The sequence below is a fragment of the Mustela lutreola genome, chromosome 5 (genome assembly GCF_030435805.1).
Source record: "Mustela lutreola isolate mMusLut2 chromosome 5, mMusLut2.pri, whole genome shotgun sequence".
Lineage (NCBI taxonomy): Eukaryota > Metazoa > Chordata > Mammalia > Carnivora > Mustelidae > Mustela > Mustela lutreola.
This window is the reverse complement of record NC_081294.1, coordinates 83,127,053-83,145,362: the sequence shown is the minus strand read 5'-3', so window position 1 is coordinate 83,145,362 and position 18,310 is coordinate 83,127,053.

Genomic DNA, 18,310 nt, shown 5'->3' with positions numbered 1-18,310 from the left:
CTGGTGGGTAGAATGATGTTACTCACTTTCTTACTTTTAGAGAGGTCATAATGCCTGAGACAACACTGACACCCAACAGTGGCAAAACTCATTAGGGCCCCTGGCACGGACACTTGCTGACCAACTTTGGGAGTCAGAAGTGAACCCTATTTTATTATTTATTTATGTATTTATTTATTTTTGGGAGAGAGGTGGGGGAAAAGGCAAAGGGAGAGAGATAATTTTGAGCAGGCTCTACCCTCAGCACGGAGCCTGATGTGGGGCTTGATTTCACAACCCTGAGTTCACCACATGAACTAAAATCAAGAGTCAGATGCTTAACTGACTGAGCCACACAGGCACTCCAGAAGTGAACCCTTTTAGACAAGACCAGTCCCTGATCACTTCACTTATCTTTGTGTTGTCAGGGCCTTGCATTGGAATAACAGTCTATGCATTTTAAATAAGTAAAGGAGAGAATGGGACAAAATAGGCTGGTTATGGGATTGGAGGGGGAGTTCAGAAATGGACTTTGAAATTTAGTCAATATCTAAGTACTGCCCAGAGTGTACTCTCAAGGGGGGAGTGAATTGGCTGTCTCAACATTTGTTCTGTCTTCCTATCTCCTATCTATTTCCTTATGTCTCTTGTCAGTCACATTTTCTCCAGGTAGAGTTTTTCTTGACCATAATGTCTTCATCTCATTTCCATTTCCCTTTCCTCCTACCTTCTTTCTTTTACTAAGCCAGGTCTTTTCCAAACTGTAAACCCACAGTGGCTACTTTGGCTTCCCTAGCAACCTCACTCAGCGATCACCACAATGTGCAGGGGACACCCATAGAAAGAAACAACCTCTTCCCCTGATGAAGTGTCAGCCTTCCATATTTCTCTGATTTAAGCAATAAATGCCAGAGAACCTTGGAAAAAATGTATAACTTGGAGCTAGACTGAATGGCTTTCGAAGCCCTTTCTTAGATATATAGCCAATAGACAGATGAAAAGATGCTGAACATCGCTTATCATCAGGGAAATGCAAATTAAAACCACAGTAAGATGTCATCTTATATTTGTCAAATGGCTATAATCAAAAACACAAGAAATAACAGATGTTGGCAAAGATATGGAGAAAAAGGAGCCCTCATGCATGCCCTATTGGTGGGAATGCAATCTGGTGCAACCACTGTGGAAAACAGTATAGAGTTTCCTTTAAAAAAAATTGCAAGTAGAATTATTGTGTGATCCAGTAATTCCTCTACTGGGTATTTACCCAAAGAAAACAAAAACACTAATTCAAAAAGGTAGTTGCACCCCTATGTTTATTGCATTATTATTTACAGTAGCCAAATTACAGCAGCTTAAGTGTCCACTGACAGATGAGGGATAAAAAACATATTACACACACACATACACACACACTGGAATGTTATTTGGCCACAAAGAGAATGAAATCTTGCCATTTGCAACAACTTGCATGGGTAGACTCAGAGTGTATAATGCTAAGTGAGTAAGTCAGAGCAAGACAAATACCAGATGATTTCATTCATATATGGAATTTAAGAAACAAATGAACCAAAAAAAAAAAAAAAAAAAAGGATAGAAGAAAACAAACTCTTAAATACAGAGAACACAGTGGTAATTACCAGAAGGGAGGTGGGTGGGCAGATAGGTGAAACAGATAAAGGGGAGTAAGCATATGCTTATCTTGATGAGCACTCAGAAATGTCTGGAATTTTGAATCACTATATTGTACACGTGAAACCAATATAACACTGTTAATTATACTTCAATTAAAAAAAAAAAACAAGCCGTTTTGTAGTAAGTGAGTGATTTAGGGCAGGAAGTTTAATCTCACAGAGCCTTGGTTTCCTCATCCACAGAATGGGAATATGGCTGTTGATGGACACATGCATGTACATGCATACACTCCCCGCCCCCCATGCCACACACGTATCACTTGGCTTACCTTCTTGTCCTTTCAATATTAGCTTAAATCTTACCTGCTTTCTCTAAAGTAGATGCCTTGGTCTCAGCATGGCACTTCTTAAAATTTATAATGAATTGATTTTTATGTATTTCATGTCATTTCCCCCATGAAAGTATAGATAAGAAGTATAGTTATCATCAGCACTGTACATAAGGCTTTGCAACAGAGGTTAGAATAGAGATGGTAAATTATTATGTCATTATTAATCCACTGTTTTGTATGGGCAGTGGAGAGATTATTGCCAAGAAGGAAAATGCCCATCTCTAGGCAACAGGATCCTCTTTGTGTGGTTAATGGAGAGAACAGATTCACAAAGGTCAAGCCATGGTCTGGGGGTGCTGACCAAGAAGATCTTATCTTCCAATGAGAGCATGTGTTTCAGTAGCTGTCAGTTTATCATCGGCCCCTGAGTTTGAGAAGATAAAGTTTCTTGGATGTCTCTTGCCCTCCAGTCTGCTTGTGTAGTTTCGATTTATTTTAGTAATGAATTCAGTTGGCATTTTCCCTCTGGATCCCTGTTATTAAAACAAACTTGACAGAGACTCTGCTTGCAGGTACAGCAGCGTAGGAATGAAATGAACTCCTATGTACAATATGAGTCTCAATATTGGTTCAGCCTTGGTATGACACTTAGAATGAGTGAGAGCAGTGGGAATCTCATTAATCCTCACAATTTAGCACCAGCCTCCAGGAGACGAGAAAATCTTGTCTGATTGTAGTGTCCTGTTAGCCTTGTAAATTCACAGGAAAGGGCAATAAAAGGAGCAGGAGTATTTTTCCCAACTCTTTGGTCATTTGCTCATGAATCTAAGACAGAAGACTAACTGAAAGGATTTATACATAAAATGAAATTGTAGTGAGAAGACTCAGAAAGGTGGAAAGAATTGTTATCAGTTATTCATTCATCTTTCATTTACTGAGCATCTACTATGTGCTTGGCACTATTTCAGGCACTATGCATGGAAACCTTAAGAAGCCATTCAAAATCCTTGCCCCAAAGGAGCTTACATTCTGGTAGGAAGAGATAGACAACAACCAAATGACGAAGTTAATTCGTAACTTCTGTAAAGAAAATAAATCAGGGTGATGTCAATAGGACTCTAAGATGGGAGTAGTGGGAACTTTGAGGTTAATAGGGAAAAATTCTCTGGAAATGTGACATGGGAATGAAAAATGGATTTTTGGATGGAAGCAGCTGTAGAGATAGAAGTTAATAGCATGCCTGCTAAGGAACAGAATGGGAGGAAGCCTTGTGCCTGAAATGAGTTCCACATTAGGGAGGAAAAAAAACCCCACAACCCTTTCCAAATGCTAAAATACAAATAATTACACTTCCCCATTCTTAACTACTTATTAGTGATGTTTATTACTTAACACCAACGTAATCCTGGACACGTTATTCATTCACTCTTATCTGACAGCTATTACATGACAGTCTTAAAGTCTGTACACCTCCATGGCCGCCTTACATTCATACATGATAGCGATAAAGGCTAGTAACTATTGAGTTCTTATTGTGTGCTGGGCACTGTGCTAAAGTGCTTCACCTATAATATAGCATTTACTCTTCTGGATAACTTAATAAAATAAGTGCTATAATCTCTGTTTTGCAGATTAGGAAACTGAGTGCAGAAATGGTGAGTAGTTTGCTTGCAGTCATTCAGAGTTGGGATTTGAACACATGCTCTTTTTTTTTTTTTTTAAAGATTTTATTTATTTATTTAAGAGACAGAGATCACAAATAGGCAGAGAGATAGGCAGAGGGAGAGGAGGAAGCAGGCTTCCTGCTGAGCAGAGAGCGGGATGCGGGATGCGGGGCTTGATCCCAGGATCCTGGGATCACGACCCACTGAGCCATCTAGGTGCCCCCATGCTCTTTTCTTCCAAATCTCTCAGCCTCACCCTGGATATCCTCTTGATGTGGAAGCCTTACAACAGTGCCCATCGGGTGCCTAGCCCAGTGTTTGCAAGTGATAGCTCTCAGTGCTTCCAGTTCCATTGTTACTACGCACATTGTCTTTCTTCCATTTTACAACAGAATGATTGATTTTAGACCCTGCATTTTAGAACACGCCTTTCAGAAGTCAGGGATTTCCCATAGAGCTGGAGCTGGAAGCCAGATCTTCTCATTCCTAATCCCTAGGTCTTTTATCTGTAGTGTGCCTCCCCGGAGTTTTTGCTTATTATAATTAAGCCTATTTTGAAAGGAACCCTCAGAAATACACACTGAATCTGCTTTAGTCGATCCAGCTGTTTGCAAAACAATAGGTTCAATTTTCTTCTTTAAGACTGCTTCTATTAACATTTAAAAGATCCCTCCATATTCATTGTTCCTATTTTAAGCTGAAAAATCATCAGAGCATTTCAGTATTCATCAGCTGATAAAACCCACTAGGTTTCTGAACTGACACCTACTCTGCCACCTGTTGCCCAGGCGCTACTCTCTGTGCCTGTCTTGCTCCTCCTTGTGTACGGTCCCAGGAATTTCAGGTTTCCCTGAGACTTCTCTGCTAGGAAAGTTCGTTTCTGGTAAGTAAGTTTTTGGCATGTGGTCATTCATATTCTCTTGGATTTTTAGACTGAAATTTTAAACTTGAAATCTTTTCTTCAAAAAAATATTCTTGGATAGGATTGTTGGCATATAGACTCTGCCTCTGAGGCTTGAAGAAAACACATCTGAGCTCTCTGCCTTGCCAGGCAGTTACAGTTATAAATGGAAAGAGGACATGACAGAGGAAAAGTAAGGCAGAAGGGGTGTCTCTCCCCTTGTTATCCATGAGGCGAAAGCTTCTTCTGATCTATCTTTGAGATTGGTGCTGATGTATATACCTCCAAATCAGATACTGTCTTTGGACTTGAGACGTCTTCTCCATGTCGACACTTAGAAGTTAAACAGGCAACTCAGATTTAATGTGATGAAGACAGACTCCTGACTTGCATCCCCAGACTTGCTCTTCTCTCAGTATCCCCATATCTATTAATAGCAAATCTGTGCTCAAGTAAAAATATTGGCGTCTTCTCCACTTTTCCTTCTCTTATATGACCCTGTGTCCAATTCATCAGCAACACCTGTTGGCCTTCACCTTCAAAATAGATTCAGAAGCTGCCCGTGTTTCACCACCTTCATAGCTGCCACCAGGGACCAAGCTACCATCCTCTTTCCTGATTTCTGGGGTCTCCGAACTGGCCTTTTGCTTTCACGCATGCCCTCCTTCTTCATACTTGGTGTGATAGCCACAGGGATCCTTTTAAATCTGCATTGGTGTATACCCCACCTTTGCTCAAAACCCTCCAATGGCTTCCTGTCTCTTAGAATGGAAAGTTAATGGGCGCCTGGTTGGCTTAGCTGGTTAAGCATCTGCCTTCAACTCAGATCATGATTCTAGGGTCCTGGGATCCAGCCCTGTGTTGGGCTCTCCACTGAGCCAGGAGTCTGTTTCTCCCTCTCCTTCTGTGATCTCTCTCACTTTCACTCTCTTTCAAATAAATAAATAAAATCTTTAAAAGAAAAAAAAAAAGGAACGAAAGTTAAATCCTTTAAATGGCCTATGAAGCCCTCCAGGATCCTGCCTATCCCCATTATAATTACAATCTTGTCTAATCTACCCCCTCATCCATTCCAGAATGTAAGTTCTATGAGGGAGGAATATTTGTCTGATTTTTCACTCTATTTCCGGTGCCAACAATAGATCCTGGCACAAAGTAGGCACTTGAGCATATTTTTCAAATGAATGAATGAATGAATGACGATTAAGAGATGACTGTAGTGCCCAACTCTATTAAGTCAGGAATCATTTCATTACACACAGAAAATCAATTCAAATTGAATGTGGTTGGATCACTTCTAATGTAATTGGAAGTTCAGGGATGCATTACTTTTAGGGTAGCTCTATGCAGGAACTCAAATGAAGCCATTGGTCATTGACACCCTTTGTCTATTGTCTCTTTTTCTTCCCTTTTAGTTTCATTCTCAGATAGGCTTTCTTGGTCACTATAAACTTCAGCTACATAATACTACATTAATAATCCCAATGGGGACAAGTCCAGGAGACAATCTTATTGGCCCAGGTTGAATCTGATGCCTCTTTCTGAACTGGTCACTGTGATCCAGGGTGATGAAATGCTTCCATTGGCCAAGCTGATTCATCTAATCACCCCTTCAGTAGAATATGAGAGTAGGGGTATCAGGCCCACCAGCACTCCGTAGATTGAGAGAGAGGGAGGGCTGTTCTGTAAAAGAAGTACAGTTATCATTGTCAGGTTCATCCTGCATTCATCCATCCATACACATATATGATACTTTGGTATGTCCCAGCCTTTGTTCATTTAGTGACTACTCTCCTGTATGCCTTCTACCTTCTCTGTGCATATAAAAGCTAACACATTCTTAATGGCCCAGGTTAAGTACCATATTTTCTTTTTTTTTTTTTTTTAAAGATTTATTTATTTATTTATTTATTTGACAGACAGAGGTCACAAGTAGGCAGAGAGGCAAGCAGAGAGAAAGGGGGAAGCAGGCTACCCACTGAGCAGAGAGCCCGATGTGGGGCTCAATCCCAGGACCCCAGGATCACAACCTGAGCCGAAGGCACAGGCTTTAACCCACTGAGCCACCCAGGTGCCCCAAGTACCATATTTTCTAAAATGTCCTCATTTTTCTCTCTAATCCCCTTGCGGCTCAAAATGATTTATTCCTTTCATCCCTCTCCATAGTACTTTATTTATTCTTCTCTTAAGGCAGCTTTTTTTTTTTTTTTTTTTTTTTTGCCTTGGGTGAATGTTATATTGTACATACCTATATTCCCTATTGGACTCTAAAATCTTTGAGAGCTTGGACATGTTTTTCCCCCTACACAGCCAGCCAGTTATAGTAATACTCTACACCTAAGAAGTATCTAAGAACTGTTTGTGAAATGAATGAACAACAAACTGAATTGAATTAAACTTTCAGTTTGTCATTTTTCATCATCACCATGATATGTTTATTTGAATAGCACATCTATTTGTAGAGTATGTTTGGATTTATAAAATATTCTGAGGCCTTTCAACTTACTTTCTTTTCATAATGGTATTCTGAACTAGATATTATCTCTGTTTTAAGAATAAAGATGCTGAATCTCATGCAGGGAACTTTTTGGTCATGTAGTGGTAAGGACAAGAATTCAATGTAGGGCTTTTAAAAAATTGTTTTAACTGCTGGTGGGAATGCAAGCTGGTGCAGCCACTCTGGAAAACAGTATGGAGTTCCTCCAAAAGTTAGAGATAGAGTTACCCTATGACCCAGCAATTGCACTACTAGGTATTTATCCAAAGGATACAAAAATAGTGATTCGAAGGGGCACATGCGCCCCAATGCCTATAGCAGCAATGTCCACAATAGCCAAACTATGGAAAGAACCTAGATGTCCAATGGCAGATGAACAGATAGAGAAATGTGGTGTGTGTATATGCGTATATATGTGTGTGTGTGTGTATTATATATGTATATGTATATACACACACATACATATATCATATATAATAAACATATATAATATACACACACATACATATACATATATAAATAAAGGGAAGGAAGAATAAAGTAAGATAAAAACAGACGTAGGCAAACTGTAGAGGCTCTTAACCACAGGAAGCAAACTGAGGGTGGCTGGAGGGGAAGGATTTAAGGGATGGGGTAGCTGAGTGATGGGCATTAAGGAGGACATGAGAAGTGATGAGCACTGGGTGTTACATGCAACTGATAAATTACTAAATTCTATCCTTGAAACTTAATAATATGCTATATGGTAACTAAGTTGAATTAAAAAAAATTTTAAATTGTGCCAAGATTTGTTTATTTTTAATTGAAGTATGGTTGACATTAGTTTCAGGGGTACAACATAGTGATTTGACAATTATATACATTATGAAATGCTAAATGCAAGTGCAATCACCATACAAGTTTATTATAATATATATAATATAATATTCCCTATGCTGCACTTTTCATGAATTTAGATCTCTTAACTCTGTATTAGTCATGAAAGACTAGTGAGTCTTTTGGCAACAAGTGGCAGTGACTTGAACCAGTGTAACTAGAAAAGGAAATTTATTGGTTAATTGGTGACCCCCCAAAGTACTATGTGTTTTAGTATTCATGTTTTTGTATCAGGCCATCCCTCCGTGACTGGGCTTGGATGTGTGGTGGGACTTTAGCAAGCATGATGTAAACAGAAGCTTGATTAGTTGCTGGCAAATTGGAACTTGTCTGCTTGGAATGGCCCTTTTGGAACACAGCTGGCATGCCCTAAGAAGCCCAGGCCAGGGCACTTAGATGGCTCACTGGGTTAAAGCCTCTGCTTTCGGCTCAGGTCATGATCCCAAGGCCCTGGATCGAGGCCCACATCGGGCTCTCTGCTCAGCAGGGAGCCTGTTTCCCTTGCTCTCTCTCTCTCTGCCTGCCTCTCTGCCTAGTTGGGATCTGTGTCTGTCAAATAAATAAATAAAGTCTTTAAAAAAAAAAAAAAAAAGAAGAAGCCCAGGCCACATGGAGAGACCATGGGGAAAGAGTGAGATGCTCAGTCAGCAGTCACAGGGGTGCCTTCAGCTACAACCTGGCACCAGCAACCAGCATAGGTGAGCATGCCAGGCGTGATTCTGGATGATCCAGCTCAGTCCAGCCTCCCCATGACTGTAAGCCATAGTTACAGAACCATGACAGAATAAAGTGGTTGTCATTTAAAGGTATTAAGTTTCAGGGCATTTTGGTCTTCAGCAATAGGTAACAGAAAGAATGACGCGAGTATCTTTGAGTTCACCTGCTTAACCTTAAACAAATCACTGTGGCCAGAGTGGTGGGGTCTTGTACCTCCTGCAAGGACCACATGGAACAGGGGGAGGAGATGCTCAAAAATCCTTCCGCCATTGGGAAACTGTGCAGAACAGACAAAAATTGTAGCTACCAGAGCCAGGTAGAGCCTGGGAAAAGCCAATATAGCTCCCCAGGGTGTCAGGCAAGAATCAGAGATTGTCAGAGTTAGCAAGTTCAAGTCCAGCTGTTTCATTTTACAAATAGTGCAGTTAAGGCCCAAAGACCATGTTCCAGGGTCAAGATCCATCAGTTGTCAGGCCAGAGCCACAATGTCCTGGCTCCTGCTCTAGGTCTCCTTCTTTTACCCTGTTTGCTCAGCAGTGATGATTCTTGGAGTAGGGTGATTGTGGGGTTTGTGTGCGTGAGTGTGTTTTTGTTTCTGGGAGTTTGACCTGCGTGGGATAGAGGGGCCTTGGGCTGGGTGGGGGTGGGGGTGGGGTGGATGTAATCCTCCCAGAGTTCTGTTTTCAGCACCTAACGCCCCTCTGGGTAGAGACCCATATTCACATACAAATCAGCTCCCTGTGTTTGGAGTTAGTCAGACCTAACTCAGCTCCAGCCACTCGTGCTCTTTGGCCCAGGACACATCTCTGAAGTGTTGTAGAAATTTTCATTGGGGAAGAATACTTACTGGCAACATTTGAGATCTTAGGCTTCATGTAATGCCCTGCTTGATGAGAATTTGTAGCTCTTTAGACAATTTAAGAGCAATTTTTGTGAAATTTCCCAGGACATTTTGTTTCCTCAGGCAAAAAATGGCTTTTGCTGCATGAACAACAGTTGCGCATCTACTCCAGAGAGACAATCAACTGTAGCCTCTGACAAATCAATAAATATGGGTAGGAAACCAGATTCTTCATGTTCGCTATATCCACCATTCTCTTCCTTCCCGTCTTGTCATCACTGCTAGAGAGAGAGTTGTAGGATGTTCATTCTGAGAGAGAATTTAGAGTTTATTTAGGCAACTGACATTTTTAGAGATGAAGAAATTGAAACCAGAGAGTGCCAAGGGCTTATACCAGCCACACAGTAATTCCATGGATTGAGTTGGGATAAGATTTCTCATCTTTTGACTCTTAAGGCAAACCTCCCGTGGCCCTGAAATCTTTCATTGCCTTCAGGGATAGCTCTAACACTGGGTAGGGAGGAGGTTTTAAGGAAGGGAGATAGGGAGGGTGCTGAATGTCAAAGGAAACTGATTTATAACGGTGGGACATCAAGGAGTGACCAGAGTGCTCTAGATTTCACCAGTAGAGACTCTGGACTTGACTGCCAATCTTTAGCCACAAACGATACCTTAAAGATCTAAAATCCTTAAGAGCTTGCTTTCTCTTTTTTATTTTTATTTTTTTAAAAGATTTTTAAAAATTTATTTGACAGACAGAGATCCCAAGTAGGCAGAGAAGCAGGCAGAGAGAGAGGAGGAAGCAGGCTCCCTGCTAGGCAGAGAGCCCAATGTGGGGCTTGATCCCAGGACCCTGGGATTGTGACCTGAGCTGAAGGCAAAAGCTTAAACCACTGAGCCATCCAGGCGCCCCTGCTTTCTCTTTAAAAAGAAATTGAAGTATATTTAGTATACAGTATTATATTTAATCTGTAAGAGATTTTTATATTCATAAGTCCCTCTAGAAAATTAGTCAGGCCATGTCTCATTTTCTCAGGGTCCTTGCCCACTTGTCTGAGATTCAGAAAGGTTAAGCAATTTGTCCAAGATCACACTACGAGATGGAGTTAACTCTAAAGCCTGTGTCATTTGCATTATCCTGCACTGCCTTTTTGAGGGCTAGGCATAATCTTTACTGCAAAGGGAATTGCTTGTGCTAGGAAAAAAAATCACAGGAATAATATAGGAGCTTATTTGTATTTAAATGATGCATAGTATAGCTCCTTGAGGATGTGAGCTCCAGGATCAGACAATCCAGGTAGAGTCTAAGTTCCATCACTTACTGTGTGATCACGTGGGACCATCCAGTCCCTCCAAGGAACATTTTAATATAATGGAGTTATATACACATATGTGTTTGTATACATGTGCCTGTTTTATAATAATTTCATTTTGTTTAAAAAACACCAAAGCGGGGCATCTGGGTGGCTCACTTGGTTAAGCTTCTGCCTTTGACTCAGCTTATCCAAGGGTCAAGGGGTCCAGCCCAGCGTTGGGCTCCCTGCTCAGCGGGGGTGTGCTTCTCCCTCTTCCCGCAGCTCCCCCTGCTTGTACTCTCTCTCTGTGTGTCAAATAATGAATACAGTCTTAAAAAAGAAAAAATAAAAACACATCAAAGCCATCTTTTTGTATTTGAGCACATAAATGCATAAAATGTTGAGAAGGCCATATTCTAGACTTACAGTGATAGTTACTTATTTTGGAAGAGCAAAGCAGACCCTTTGTTTTATTATTTATACCTCACTAATTTTTAAATTTTATCCTGCAAGAGGCTGTTTTCATGCATCCCCTGTGTTAAGTTTTTGTATAGATTTTCTGAGTTGTTGTAAATTTTGAAAAAAATATATATGTGCAGAAAATATGGCACTCTTGTTATATTTTCCTAGATCAATTAAACCAAAACAAGTTACCAGCAGAGAGGTCCGAAGCCGGTGGGGAGTGTCTCTGACCAGCCACTCATTCTTGTCCACTTGACCTGATTTTTACCCCCAAGACCCACATCTAGTACTTTCCCTTAAAGACCACGAATGGCTTGGGAGCAGAGCCATAGTTGTGTGGTCACTTCCATAGCCTTATCTCCTAGAATCACAGGACTTTCAATCTTGGCGGTGCAAAATACCCATTTCTTCCATTGAAGCAGCGCTTTCCTGACCCACATTCTTTCCTCCTGGGTTCATGGGTGCAGCCTCAGTTCGCTTGCCTTCCTGCAGGTGGCAGTCCCCATCGGTTGGAACCAGCCATACTTCCTGGAGCAGTGATTGTCAGGCCCGTGCTTTCACTAACACTTGTTTCCTGACAGCCCTTTACTGTTCTGGAATGAAACTAGTCGATTAAGTAATCCACCTAGAAATAGGATTTCAAAAAACCAACACAACACCCTTGTTCTTAAAAAACCTTGAGTATAAATAGGAAGAATGGGAAAGTAATTGATAAGGAAATGCTATGTATTGTCATAGCAAATGCTTGGGTGTGATTTCCCTAGGAGATGTGATGAAGTGTCAGATACTCTGCCTCTGCCTAGGACCCCTGGGAATGCGACAGCTCTGCTTGTTTTCTGAGGGAGGACCAGCCTTTCAGTCTGTGAAGTGATTTTCTAAAATGGTAGACTATGCTTGGCAGAGCTCTAATTAGAATAAGGTACAAACTTCCCTTAGTTTATATGAATTTTTGATCCCCCAAAATGTATTGTGTATTAAAGCCGAGCTCCCCACTCACACCAACAAACACACAAACAAACAGTTCTAGATTCAGATGATTATCAACAGGTGTTTTACCCATGTGAGCTGCTGGGGTGTGGGACAGTTTTCTTTTGGCCAGGACTGCCCTTCATATTGCAGAATGTTCTGAATCCCCAGCCTCCTACCCACTAAATATCTGTGATGTTTATTCACTCTGAGTGCAGTACTAGGAAATAAATGTTTCCATCCATTTCCAGAATGCCCCTAAAGGGGCACTCCTGGTCCCCTTAAGAACTGCGGCACTAGCTGTGCTACCTAATAGGGTAGCTGCAAGTCACATGTTTCTCCTGAGTCCTGAAATGGGGCTAGTGTGATTAAGGAACGAAGCTTTTAATTTAATTTAATTTATGCAGCTTAAAACTAATGCTTGATTCAGTTACTGGGAAACTTTTAAGTATGATTAGACTAGCTTGGTTGGGGGGAATCTACTTGTCTACTGTAAATTTCCTGAAATCTGAATACAGATCAAATATTTCTAATAGAAAGTTAGAGGAGTAATTGGGATGCTCTGAGTGTAAAATATTAGGAGGATCTGAAGATTTAGTAAGCCAAAAGAATATAGACTATGTTCTGAACAGCCATTCTTAGATTAGATTATGTGTGTGAATGATAGAAGTTTAGATTTCTTGAATTTGAGGTTATTAAAATGAATTTCGGTTTTTTTTTTTTTTTTTTTTACTCTTAATGTTGCTGCTGGAAAACTTAGAACTACATATGCGGATCACATTAAGTTTCTGTTGGAAAGTGTTGGGATAGAGAAAAGTCAGGGCCATTTTGCTGCCTCTGAGATCCCTTCTTGCTTTTTGTCCAGTAGCAATGCATAATGAGTCAGAAGTGAGAGAGGAGTTAGAAATACTAGTACCTTATTCTCTAGCTGGCAAACCAGGGGCTGCAGAGACAGGGTCTTTGCAGTGGTAGTATAACCCCAAGTGATTATTATTTTTTAATGAAGACCCAGATTTTGGCTTGTGGTTTCTGGCAGGGTTGATGTTGTTCCACTACACGTACCCTCCATTTGGTCCTCTGGGAGCCTTCCCTTGACGTTCTGACGTGGGGGTTTTGGCCCGCGATGCAAAGCCTGGTGCCAGCTCTACTCAGAGGCAATGAGGAAAAAGCATTTCAAAGTACACCGAAGATGGCCTATCGCTCCCTTCCAGGGATTTACAGATAATACAGGTGGTTAAATTTCAAAGCACACTGTGGGGTCTCCTCTGAGGCAAACCTAGAGCAGCCACCACATGGGCAGCTCCATTCCATTCCAGCCACAGAGAGGCCTCGGTTATCATATATGCAGAAGTCTGTTAAGTGTTTTAGATTACGACTACACTAGATAAAATAATTTTCTGTTCCACTTTTAAGGAACTGACTTCTTTCCCCTCCAGTGGTCAGTTTGGTGAGGTGAGAGAAGCCAAAATGCTGGGAAGCTTGCACTTCAGGATCAGACTGAGCTGAGAATAACAACTGTCAGATTTCATGGCTGTGGAACTGTGGACAGATAACCTAACCTCTCTGAGCTTCAGTTTCCAGTATTCCTATCTGAAATACCTCTTTCATATATAGTAAACACTCAGTAAGCAGTATCTGTTGTTCACTATAAAGAAGTGAGAGTGGGAGATGAGAATTTTTAAGTAGAAAAGCATCTTAGGACAGCACCTCCGAGCCTATATTCCTCAGAACACTGGTCCCATGAAGTAGAATTCCAACAAGAAAGAGTTTTGTGGCCACTACATTTTGGAAATGGTATATATCTCTCAGTAGAGACTGATAAAGTACATTAGCATAGTTAACATTCTGAGAGGTCCTGCAGTAAAGCAATCAGTTTAGCTTGGCTGAACCCAGCCTCTCCTAAACTTATTTTATTAGGTTTTTTGTTCCCCTCCAAGGAATAACTGTTAGTTCTGTGAAGCATACTTCGGGAAATAATGGCATAAGAGAAAATGTCTGACTTCATCAGAACTTCTTGATCCTGCACTTTGGATGCAGGACGTGGATGCAATCTTTGTAAGATTGTCCTGCGACGTGGGGGGTTGGGTGGGACAAATGGGACAAGCCATCAGACTCTATCCCATGTCACCTAGGTCCATAATGAAAAAAAACATCCCTGAGGGAGCTTAGACCATCTTAGGGGGAAAAATGGTGATGTGACATATAGTCGCTTGAAGCATTGCCTTGAAAATTTTTATTTTGGTTGGTGGTGGAGCAGAGGGAACTATAAGCTAGATATAAAGTCTCATGAACACTCACAGTTCTCTGCAAATGACCAATAGCTATCATAATATGCCATAACAGTATTTCAGAAGAGTTTCAAAATGCCAGACTGGGGTTTAAATACACACACACACACACACACACACACTCTGAGTAGTTATGTAGGAACAGATTAAAAGGATATGTTTAATTTATAAGTGCTACTCTGATTAGAAATGATAGATGTGGAAAGATTGCTAAAGGATAATGTTCATACTCAATTTGCAATAATTACACATGTCTTTCATCAAGACACATATCTAATGTAATCTCCCAAATCCCAAAGTACACATAAAAATAAAGTCCGGTAAATGACATCAGACAGGAGAGGATAAAAATTATACTTCTAGGAAGACTCAGAATACACTGGGGTCTAAATCAGAATGGATAGAAGTAGACCTAGATATTTTTGAGTATTTTTGTAAGAGCATTATTGCCCCCTTTTTATTTTAAATCAGTGTTAGAGTAATACAATAAGCAACCACCAAGAATTGTAGACATTTTTTCAATTTTGTTTCACTTCACATACATGCATTGTATATTTAAATATAAATAACATACTGGGGGATAAACTTGTTCACAATAAACTGCATTGTGGCACCTCTCCTTAAATATTTCAACATATGTCTCTTACAAAAAGGACATTTTCCCACATAATCACATGGCATTATTCTGCCAACAATTCTCTAGTTACATGTGATATCAACTCTAGAGTTAGATTTCTTCAGGAACAATCATGGTTCATATATTGCATTTGGTTATATATCCTTAAATCTAGAATAATCCTCTCATCCCAACATTTTTCCCAGTATATTTTGTGGTGAGACTAGTAATCTTGTAGGATGTCCCACATACATGGCTTTGTTATCTCTTGGGGTCATTTGGCTCATTCTTCTATTTCCTGTGCTTCTTGGAAACTAAAAGCTAGGTTGAAATTCAGGATTAGTAAACTTTTAACTATACCTGATCAGTTGGGTAATTATTTATTCCCATTTTCCTTCTGAACCACTGTAATCCTAAATAGTGCCTTCCACCATCAAGAATGTCCTGGTTTGGGACACCTCATCAGCAAATGAAGCATCACATTATGAGGCACAGAATATTAGTCTGCCCTGCCAGTAGGAATACCAAGTCTAATCACTTGGTTAGGTCTCCATCACTTAGCTTTTAAGAAGTAATGATCCCCATTATAAGATTGTAAATTGATTGATTTTATTATGTAAGTCATGTCTCCTTTCAATAACCAATCAAAGTTTTCTGCCAAATGGGCACAATCCTGAGTAAATGATTCTACCTTAAATTGGACTTCAAGTCACTCCTTCTTATATTAATATGTTATGGAAATATACTTTTTATTAAAAAAAATTTTCTATTGTTTGAATTCAACTAAAGGGAAGATGACAGAAGGTTGAAGATTTAGTTTTCTCCAGCCGTTTGCATAAAGTCGTCTGTATTTTAAGAGCCCTAACCAAAGTCAGCTCTCCCAGGTCTCTCTCTTTGGTGTCTGGTTGAGAGAGGGAGGTAAATTTCACATTGTTCTTTCTTTCCAAATTTGGATTGGTGGAAAGAAAAAAAAGTTATCAATTTTTTTCTTTCCCAGGGATAGCTTTTGCCTCTTGTTTTTCTCATTTTGTGTCCTGAGAACTTGGCTTGGCAACTGTCAGGTTGTAGCTCCCAGAAATATGGTTGGTGTGATCAACAGAAATATGGTTGTACTCTTTTTAGAGCTAGGGTCCTACTGACTTTTTCTTGCTCTCAGGGAAACTGTCTCAGTCTCTCTTTTGGTTATCTTTGCCAGTGGCTCTGGCTTTTCGGGAGGGTAGTTTCTTTTGCACACTTTTTGGGGAGGGACCCCTTTTGTGTCAATGGAATTTTTAAATACTGCAGGGAATATTTACTCTTTGTTTTGGCTAAAACCTGACAAGATATTTGAAAGATATTTTGTTGTTGTCATTGTTTTTAAGTAGTTCTGTGGTCAGAATTTCAGAGGTTGGCCAAATCAAAGCTGATACTCAGAGCCTGATAGAAACTTTTATTTTTTTTTAAGATTTTATTTATTTATTTGATAGAGATTACAAGTAGGCAGAGAAGCAGACAGAGAGAGAGGGAAAGCAGGCTCCCTGCTGAGTAGTGAACCCAATATGGGCCTCGATCCCAGGACCCAGGGATCATGGCCTGAGCCAAAGGCAGAGGCTTTAATCTACTGAGCCACCGAGGCACCCCTGATAGGAACTTTTTTTTTTTTTAATTTATTTTCAGCATAACAGTATTCATTGTTTTTGCACCACACCCAGTGCTCTATGCAATCCGTGCCCTCTCCAATACCCACCACCTGGTTCCCCCAACCTCACACCCCCGCCCCTTCAAAACCCTCAGATTGTTTTTCAGAGTCCATAGTCTCTCATGGTTCACCTGCCCTTCCAATTTCCCTCAATTCCCTTCTCCTCTCCATCTCCCCTTGTCCTCCATGCTATTTGTTATGCTCCACAAATAAGTGAAACCATATGATAATTGACTCTCTCTGCTTGACTTATTTCGCTCAGCATAATCTCTTCCAGTCCCGTCCATGTTGCTACAAAAGTTGGGTATTCATCCTTTCTGATGGAGGCATTATACTCCATAGTGTGTATGGACCACATCTTCCTTATCCATTCGTCCTTTGAAGGACATCTTGGTTCTTTCCACAGTTTGATGACCATGGCCATCGCTGCTATAAACATTGGGGGTACAGATGGCCCTTCTTTTCATGACATCCGTATCTTTGGGTTAAATACCCAGTAGTGCAATTACAGGGTCATAGGGAAGCTCAATTTTTAATTTCTTGAGGAATCTCCACACTGTTCTCCAATGGCTGCACCAACTTGCATTCCCACCAACAGTGTAAGAGAGTTCCCCTTTCTTCACATCCCCTCCAACACATGTTGTTTCCTGTCTTGCTAATTTTGGCCATTATAAGTGGTGTAAGGTGGTATCTCAATGTGGTTTTAATTTGAATCTCCCTGATGGCTAGTGATCATGAACATTTTTTCATGTGTCTGATAGCCATTTGTATGTCTTCATTGGAGAAGTGTCTGTTCATATCTTCTGCCCATTTTTTGAAAGGATTATCTGTTTTGTGTGTGTTGAGTTTGAGAAGTTCTTTATAGATCCTGGATATCAACCTTTTGTCTGTACTGTCATTTGCAAATATCTTCTCCCATTCCGTGGGTTGCCTCTTTGTTTTCTTCACTGTTTCCTTTGCTGTGCAGAAGCTTTGGATTTTGATGAAGTCCCAAAAGTTCATTTTGGCTTTTGTTTCTTTTGCCTTTGGAGACATATCTTGAAAGAAGTTGCTGTGGCTGATATTGAAGAGGTTACTGCCTATATTCTCCTCTAGGATTCTGATGGATTCCTGTCTCACGTTGAGGTCTTTTATCAATTTTGAGTTTATCTTTGTGTACGGTGTAAGAGAATGGTTGAGTTTCATTCTTCTACATATAGCTGTCCAGTTTTCTCAGCACCATTTATTGAAGAGACTGTCTTTTTTCCACCGTATATTTTTTCCTGTTTTGTCGAAGATTATTTGACCATAAAGTTGAGGGTCCATCTCTGGGCTCTCTACTCTGTTCCACTGGTCTGTGTGTCTGTTTTTATGCCAGTACCATGCTGTCTAGGTGATCACAGCTTTGTAGTGTAGCTTGAAATCAGGTAATGTGATACCCCCAGTTTTACTTTTGTTTTTCAACATTTCCTTAACGATTTGGGGTCTCTTCTGATTCCATACAAATTTTTGGATTATTTGCTCTGGCTTTTTGAAAAATACCAGTGGAATTTTGATCAGAATGTCATTAAAAGTATAGATTGCT